Source organism: Pyrus communis, chromosome 11 (assembly GCF_041283825.1).
Source record: "Pyrus communis isolate YQ-2024b chromosome 11, ASM4128382v1, whole genome shotgun sequence".
Taxonomy (NCBI): Eukaryota; Viridiplantae; Streptophyta; class Magnoliopsida; order Rosales; family Rosaceae; genus Pyrus; species Pyrus communis.
In genome coordinates, this window is record NC_142575.1 from 20,270,393 (window position 1) to 20,279,862 (window position 9,470).

The 9,470-nt window shown below is 37.6% G+C and overlaps 1 pseudogene; it reads left to right on the forward strand.

Annotated features, from left to right (window-relative positions):
• Window positions 1–5,558: 5,558 nt before the first annotated feature.
• LOC137731172 (uncharacterized) lies at window positions 5,559–6,441 on the forward strand (annotated as a pseudogene).
• The last annotated feature ends 3,029 nt before the right edge of the window (window positions 6,442–9,470 follow it).

Sequence of the window (9,470 nt, forward strand, 5' to 3'; positions counted from 1 at the left end):
CAATTAATCAATTCGAGAAATAATATCCATCACATAACAATCCATAATTCAAAACAAACCAAAACCAAACAAATTATTCCAAATACTTTGAATAATTATTCAAAATTAAACCATAAACCTAGAAAAATAGGGGGAAGGGTCTGGCCCCTCCTAGTGGGTTTGACCACTACGGGTAAAACACACTAAAACATGTCTAAAATTTATTCATCCATAACAGGTGATGCCTCCTGAAAAATTTGATATCTTCATGGATGTTGTAACATCTTCTGGATGATCCACATATGCAAAGTTAGATTCACGACGAGAATGATACTTGGCAATGGCCTTGGGGGTTGCTCGGTATACGCGTGACCAATGATCCCTTGATCCATAGTGGTAGCACATGTCCATTTCAGTGGAAGTTGATTGAATGGGAGCTTTTCCCTTGTTCTTGAAGTTTGGGGCTGTAAGGGCAAGGGGTTGGCGTTGCTAGGTCATATTTATTCCCTTAGGTGGGCCTTGATTCTATGGACCTTGGGCCCATGGTGAGGCTTGCTGCCCGTTGCCACAGCCATGATGATTCTTTTGTCATTTGTAACTACTAGAATTTGTCACATGCGCTTCAGGAATGACATTCAAGCCAGTCGGTCGAGCTTGATGATTCTTCATCAAAAGATGGTTCTGCTTTTCAACGATAAGTAAAATAGAGTGATAGAAGCATATTTATGCGACTTAGTTAGCTTGTTTTCTTACATTTATATTGTTAGTTCTTAGTTATTTTAGTATTTTGAGCTATTTTCGTGTGTTTGTAGGTCCAATTGGCTGAAGTGGGAAGAAAGTGCAATTTGGAGCAGTTTTAGGCTTGGAATGGTTAGCACATGCTTGGAGCAAGGTGGATGGATGCAATTGAAGACCAAAGGAGGTTAGGAATCTGCTAAAGAGATGGAAGAAATTAATTCAAGACTTGGAAGAAAAGGAATCAACCACAAGGAAGGAAACATGAGTCAAACTTCCTTATTTTGACTTTGTCAATCCTAATCTTTTCTTACTTATGTTCCAGCTATCAAAGGGGTTCCTAATCAATTTAGGACACCTAAATATAAGTTCTAGAAGCCTTAATCCCAGCCAAAGAGGGATATCTCACCTCCTTGCCCTTTCTCATTTCCTTGTCGTGCAAGGCTTCACTTTTCCCTTTCCTATTTCCTATCCTTGCCGCAAGTTTCCTATCCCTTTTCCCTTGGGATTCTAACTTTAATTCTTCTTTTCCTTGTGGATTTGGGGTCTAATTCTTTCCCAAAACATTTAATTAAAGTCATGATCCTTGCCCTAAAAGATATACATCATGCCGCACCCATTCACACATATATACAATTACATACACAATTCAGCCATCCTTCTCTACACACACAGCCGAATCTTTCCATTTAACCATCACACATACACAATCCCGCACCCTATCATCCTTCATACTTCCTTGTCATTCATCAATCCTTCACCATAACACACCACAACCCAATTTCACACCCTTACACCCTTGTGCTGCAGCCTAGCAAGGAAGAAGGAGAGGAGAAGCAGCCTTGGACGTTTTTGCATTCAAGTTGGATTGTTGGAACGTTTTTAGGTGTAATCTATCTTTTGTTTTCAATGTTTAATTTAAATTCTCTTTGTTTTGCTGTGAATATGAGAGGTTAAACTTGTTTTGGCTAGAGGAGACTTTGAAACCATGATTATATTTGCGATATGAATTGATTAATTCCAGTTATGATTTCATAAATTGTGAATGCAATTTACTTAACCGTTTGATTAAGAACTTATTCTTGTATGTTGATTAAGGAGGCCTGCTTAGTTTGCATGCATGAATTTGATGCTAGAATATAAGGGAGTTTCACATAATTGTTACAAACTTATATTCACAAGTAGTAAATGTTGCTGGTCACAATCATGTTAAGTTAAATTCCTAGCATGAGTATCACGATGTCATAGTTACGAATGCCTTGTCAATGCTTATGATTTTCACGAAGCTTAATGATCTTTGCTTGTGTATCTGTTATGCAGTTCATGTAGGGAACTTAGGAAGAATAATTTGGTTGTCGATGCATTGTCCATCTAATTCAATGACTTCAGGAAAATCTGAAGGTTAATTAGTGATGTCACGATTAATCTGAGGTGTTGAGGTTCATGGTTTATTGAAAAAGCAAGCATAAGGCTTCTCTCAGCGCCCTGGGATTGATTATGAAGAGACATATTTTCCCTATTAGACATTACAACGTTCCACTACCTAATTAGTTTGGTAGTTTTTGAAAAATTGAATATGCAGCTTATGGATGTGGTAACCACGTATCTCTATGGGGATCTAGATATGGAAATTTACATGAAGGTTCCATAAAGACTTCCCTTGATTGGTTCAAATGGTTCTAGACCACATAACACTCTCTCAATTAGGTTAAAGAGGTCACTCTATGGATTAAAAAAATCCAGGCGGATGTGGTATAACCATCTGAGTGAATATTTGATAAGTTAGGGTTATGTGAACAATGCATTATGCCCATGCATGTTCATAAAGAAGTCACATTCCTGATTTGCAATCGTTGCAGTTTATGTTGATGACATGAACCTCATCAGGACTCTTGCAGATCTTGAGGAAATTATTGCACACTTGAAATTAGAATTTAAGATGAAAAATCTTGGGAAAACTCAATACTGTCTTAGCCTAGAGATTGAGCACTGTCTAGATGGAATCCTAGTACATCAATCGAACTACACCCAAAAGGTGTTGTGTCATGTTAATGAGGATAAAACAGATCCTTCGAGTACATTCATAGTCGTTCAGACTCTAGATGCTAAATCAGATCCCTTCCGTCCAAAGGAGGATGATGAAGAGGTTTTGGAACCCGAAGTTCCTTACCTAAGTGCAATTGGGGCTTTATTGTACTTGGCTCAATGCACTAGACCCGGTATCTCCTTCGCTGTTAATCTTTTGGCAAGATATAGCAATGCGCCCACATGCAAGCACTTGAATGGTCTTAAAGACATTTTTTGCTACCTCAAGGGTACTACGGCTTTAGGCTTGTTCTATACCCATAAATCTTCAAGTGTTGCCACCATCTATGGTTCTCAAATTGATTCTTGCCTTGCTGGTTACACAGATGCTGAATATCTATCTGACCCGCATAGAGAAAGTTCTCAAACAGGTTATGCCTTTACCATTGGAGACACCACTATATCTTGGAGGTCTACCAAGCAAATGCTAGTTGTGACTTCATTGAACCATGCTGAGTTTCTCGCCCTGCATAAAGCATTGCATGATTGCTTTTGGTTGAGAGAAGTTATGGAGCATATTTGAAGCATTAGTGGTCTTACATCAGTAGTTAACCTTCATACAACGATCTTTGAACACAATGTAACATGTATCGAGCAGTTACAGAAGGGATACATCAAGCAAGACAACACCAAGCACATAGCACTGAAGTTCTTTTATTCGCACCAGCAGCAGCAACATCAGAACATTGAAGTCAAACAAATCCGTTCCTAGGACAACTTGGCCGATCTCTTCACCAAGTCATTGCCCAAGTTTACATTTCAGAAGCTTGTCCAAGGAATCGGTATGCGTAAATTATCTGAGTTGAATCGCTTGTAGTTCTCTTGTTTAGAAGTTATGTCTAACTCATGGGGAGTATCTAGAAGCATACTCACATGATCTTAATGTACTCTTTTTCCTACGATTATGAGCATTTTTTCAATTGGGTTTTTGCTACCTAATGTGGTTTTAACGAGGCACCCATCTTGGAATGATCATACTCGGTTGAGTTCACTACTTTTGTCTTGTTTGGCGTTTGTTTTAGACATTTTGCATGTTTTCCCCATACCTTGGGTTTTACCATAGCAAGGTTTGTGAGTTTTACTACAAATGCATACTTCCTTAAATTTGAGACTCGCAATCACCCGTTGTTCGATGACTTCATCAACTATTCTACCTTATCTGCTGAATATTTGATGCGATGGTTTGTTAAGTATTTACACACTCAAGGGGGAGTGTTGCAGTCATATTTAGAATAGGAATGTGATTGTGTAAATCCTAGGGAATCTGGAAATGTATCTTATATTCCTATTAGGAGTAGATTACCTATTAAATGTTGTAATCCTAAAGGGAAAAGTTTTTACTTATCCTACAATTGTAAATAAAGGCACAATGGGGTGAATCAAACACACCTCACAATTAAATCACTCTCTCTTCTCACTAATTGTGGTCAGCCCCCCTCTCTCTAAACGTTAGATCGTTCAATCAAATAGGCCTACAATAGTGGTACATTAGTATTAATTTCATGTGATTTGTTGTGAGAGAAGTAGCATTCATATCGCCAATACTTCCAACAATCTTAAGAGTAGATTTGGGTTGCTGCTTAAAATACTACTACAACCTTCCTCGATCAAATATGAATTCACGATGTGTGGACAAGCCACTATATACTGAGAACCATCAGATGTACATCAAAAGGGAAGTAACATCTTTAGATGTTCTTAGTATATATGATAATTATTGCATTGAATCATTTTGATATCTCACATCCTGTTGATTTCATTGTAGGAGGACACTACAAAAGTCAATCGAATTTGTTGATTGGCTCTAATTGTTTGATAATTATGACTAAATTGATCGCTATATATATATATATAATATACATACATATTCATTGACTTTGTTTTATTTCTATTAATGTGTTGATAGCTAGAAAGAAGCCTTGACAAGTAAGATCCATTTTGCACCTTATTCTCTTCGAATTATGTTGACAGCTATTGCCTGTCGTTTAGCAAATGTATAAGTGATTGATTTCCTTCTCTCTTACTTATTGATTTTGATGCTAAGAGATATAACAGTAGTTGCCCATTAATTCTATTAACCTACGTTTAATCACCCATTGGTCTTTATATTAATCCTTTTGGTTACTGTTATATTGCCTTGCTTCACTATACCAATATAATTTAGTTGGATTTTTTTTTTTTTTTTTTTTTTTTTTTTTTTTTTTTGGGTAGAGAGTTGAAATAAGAAAAGCTTTTGACATATAAATTTTATAGCATCTTTAAACTGTGGGGATCACTCCATCTCATTTTGCTTGGAGGAATTAAATTAGATGCATTGTACCATGCGATTATGAGTATTTGTTGAAGGCATGAAATGTGTCTCGATGAGTTTAGGGTTACCTTCTAGGGTCAGCTACCATGAGTGTATCTCTAGGGTAAGCTTACGTCCTTAATTTAAGGGAAGTGACTGATTAGTGTAAAGTAGATAAAGTTTTTCCTTGATCTAAGGAAGATGACAGATTGGGTTAAGTAGGTGAGCTCTAGTTAGCTGTGATAGATAGCCTTCTTTTCGTCCTTGAAGTTAGCTGCTTGCAACAGCTAACTACCTGGACATCTCCTCCCTCTCTTCTCTTATATATACCTTGTCACTTGTACATTTGAATATATGAAAAATGCATTGAAACTCAAAGCTAAAAAATCTACATGGTATCAGAGCAGGTTCTTCTGAAACTAGTCTCTGCCATTCTTGCTGGTGCGTTATCTCTTTCAAACTTTGAGCCATGGTGGAAGAAAGCTCAGTAAATCGCGATGAGGAAACTCAGCATAGCCTCTCCCCAAAATTCTCAGACGTCTGTGTTCAATTCTCTTGAACGAGTTCAATTATCTTCCTTGGTCCTAGCTGTTCCTAGCTGTTTCAGTTGCCTTCGAAGCCAGATGGAAATTAGGGTTTGTCAATGGAAGCGTGGAGGCTCTAGACAGCTCCTTATTTACATACGGTGCATGGCTTTGCAAGGATCAGCTTGTCATGTCCTTACTCCTCAACCCCATGGAGAAACATGTTGCTGAGATTTTTAGCTATTACAATTCATCACTTGACCTTTGGAAAGCCTTGCAAGATATGTATGGAAATCAAAATAATTATGCATGAGTGTTTCAACTTAAGAAGGATATTGCCAATGCCCAACAAGACGGGAAGGCGTTTGTTCAACACCTTGGGAGCTTCAAGGCCATGTGGAATGAGCTAGATGTATATCTTCTTTATGCCACTTACCCTACCATTCTCCTAAAATGAGCTGAGCAAGGCAAATCTATCAGCTGTTAGGGAGTTTGAACTCAGAATACGAGGACTTAAGAAGTCACATCTTGATGAGTCAAGAACTGCCGACTTTTAACAATGTTTGTGCAATTATTCAGTGAGAAGAAGTAAGGAAGAAAGTGAAGAATATTGAGCACAGCTCAAGATTAACTCAGACTCGTGCATATGCCTCGAGTTATAAGAACGCAAAATCAGAAGCAAAAGTGTACAAGGGTAGAAATACACACCTAAAATGCAAATACTACAATGGTGTTGGTCATGTGGAAGACAAATGTTGGGAACTTCATCCTGAACTCAAGCCTAAATTCAGCAAAGATGGAAAGATAATACCAAGGTCCTTACAGTAATTTTACCCTCACCCTAAGGCTCAACTTGCTAATGCTCACTCTCTTAATGTCTCACAAGAATCCATGGTGTTCACTGCCAATCCATTGTCACTCATCAATGAATTTTCAATCTACCTTCAAAGTAAAGGACATGGAGGAGGTTCACAAGCTTAAGGCAAGGATAAGGGCAGTCATATAGTTATGTTAAGATAGTTTGCTAGCTTTCTTGCTAGAAATAAGAAGGTACTGATAGGAGCATATTTATGCGACTTAAATGGCTTGTTCTCGTACATTTACGTTATGTTTCTTTAGTTATTTTAGTTCTTTATGCTTCTTTTGTGTGTTTTCAGGTTCTAAGGGCAAAGTATGCAAAAGGATGCCTTTTGGAGCCTTTTGGAGCAAATTAGAGATTGGAATGGATATCATATGCTTGGAGCCAAAAGGATGGACGAAATTGAAGACTTGAAGTAGGAAAGTTAAATCCTAAAAAGACCTCATGTTTGAGCATCATTGAAAACTCCTACGCATTTTAGAACACAAAAACAACATTCCTAGCAACCTTAGGACATTGTCGTGTGTTTCCTTGTGTCTCCCTTCCTTGCCATGCAAGGAAGGGCTTTGTTCCCTATTTTAAATACTTAAACACTACCACTTATCATTCACCACATATCATTCACCACTTATCATATCATACATTCATTTATCACTTATCATAATCATTCACTTATCACTTAACATATCATACACTTATCACTTATCACTCATAATCATCTACACATTTCAACCATTTAAACACATGTACTTCACCTACAACATCCACCTACTTCACCTACAACATCCACCTACTTCACCTACAACCTCCACTTACTTCACCAACCTCACACACTTACTTCACCTACAAATGACATAGCCATATGTTCCCTCCACTACTCCTATAAATACCCTTGCATTCATTCATTCATGGAAATCTCATTTCATACACAACACATTACAAACACATTCTCCCTTCCCTAGCCGTGAGCTTCCCATCCATTCCCTTATAATCCAAACACCACTCCTCATCCATTTCCATAATCCCCCAAACCTCACCTTAGACCTTGTGCTACAACAACGAGGAAGATAAGAGGGCCTAAACGTTCATACAATTCAAGTGTGAGTTGTTGGAATGTTTAGGTGTTTCTTTGATTTCAAAGTTTAAATTTAATTCTCTTTGTTTTGTACGTATGAGGAATGGAAGAGAAGAGTGCCTAAACGTTCATACAATTCAAGTTTGAGTTGTTGGAATGTTTAGGTGTTTCTTTGATTTCAAAGTTATGAGGAACTAAACCCCCTTTAGCTAGGGGGTGATTCGAAACTATGTTTATATTTGCAATATGAATTGATTAACTTTCGTTGGAATTTCATAAGTTGTGGATTCAATTTGTTTAACCGTTTGATTGATAACTTATTTATGAATGTTTATTAAGAATGCGCGCTTAATTTTCATGCATGAATATGACACTAGAATATAAGTGAATTTCACCTAATCGTTATGAACTTATATTCACAAGTAGTGGAGGTTGCTTATAAACAATCGCGTTAAATGAATTCTTGGCACGAGTTTCATGCTCATCATAGTAACGAATGCCTCGTCAACACTTATAGTTTTCATAATGCTTAATGATCTTTGATTGTATCTTTATTGTGCTTTTCACGTAAAGGACTTTTGGAGAATGTGGTGAATTGCGTTGCGCTAACCCATCCAATTCATTAACTTAAGGAAAACTTGACGGTTAATTTAAGCGGACCTAATTAACCCGGGGCGTTGAGTTTCATAATTTATCGAAAGACCAACTGAGAATCAATCTTGTATGCAAGTGTAACATGTGTGGAGAAGAACCCCTTGGCTATTCCATCATCCATATTTTCATCACATTCATATTTACATTTTGCCTTTAATTACAATTTGTCCATTTAATTTAATTTCGTCCAGTCCTAAACCCCCCTTTACTTTCTTGTTCTTTAATGCTTAGAATCTGTTTAGTTTATGTTTTAAAGTATTTTTGAATTCTTTGAGTCTAGTATAGTGTTTTATATTGTGTTTTTACGTTTTTGAGTCAAATCCAAGTGATTAACAATCCCTCCTAATCCCCGGTCTAGAACGATCCCTACTTATACATATACTACAATTTGACGAAAAGAGGGTTTAATTTGTGTGCGTATAAAATCTCGCATCAAATTTTGGCGCCGTTGCCGGGGATTAGAAAATTTGCTAATCCCTTGGATTGTTTGTTTCTGTATTGTCTTTTAGATTTAGTTTTTATTTGTGTTTTGTTTGTTAAGAACAACATGGCACTTGATAACGCTTCTCTTTTGGCACTTGGTGCAGGGCTCACAAAATCAAGACAATGAGGCTCAACAAGAAGGATATTGGCAGCCATATGAGGAGTTCTATTCAACGCCTATGCAGCCACCACAAAGGTTGGACCACTTGGATAAGCAAATTGGGCAGATCGCGGAGTTCGTAGGACAGTTTCGAGACCAAGGCGAACTCCCTAGTTCAACCATTGCAAATCAGAAGGGAGAATTTGAAAACACCAATGCTATCATGTTGAGAAGTGACAAGGAGGTTGGAACGGACCCTCAACCATCAAAATCAAATCACAAGGAAGAGGAATACACCCAACCCACGGAAAGGGTGGAAACACCTTTACCGGAGGCACCTATTGCTCCTATGCCATCTAATACAGGTATGGTTGTTCCAAATTTCATTATTTTTAACCCCGTTCCAACAAGTATCCCTATTCCTTGCAGATTCATGACTTCCAAGGAAGAAGAAGGTGAAAAAGACATCTTGGAAGCCCTTTCAAAGGTGACAAGTAGGGAATGTCATGAATTCATCAAAGAGGACGTTCTTGAAACCACAAAATCCAAAGAAGTTAAATTTGATGACATTGGACAAGTCATAACCATCACTTGCAATCTGGCCAAGTCCAATATCCCTGAAACTTTCAAAGGAGTGGTGTTTGTCATTGAGTTCTTGTCGGACAAAACAAGTAAGTTTTTTTCAA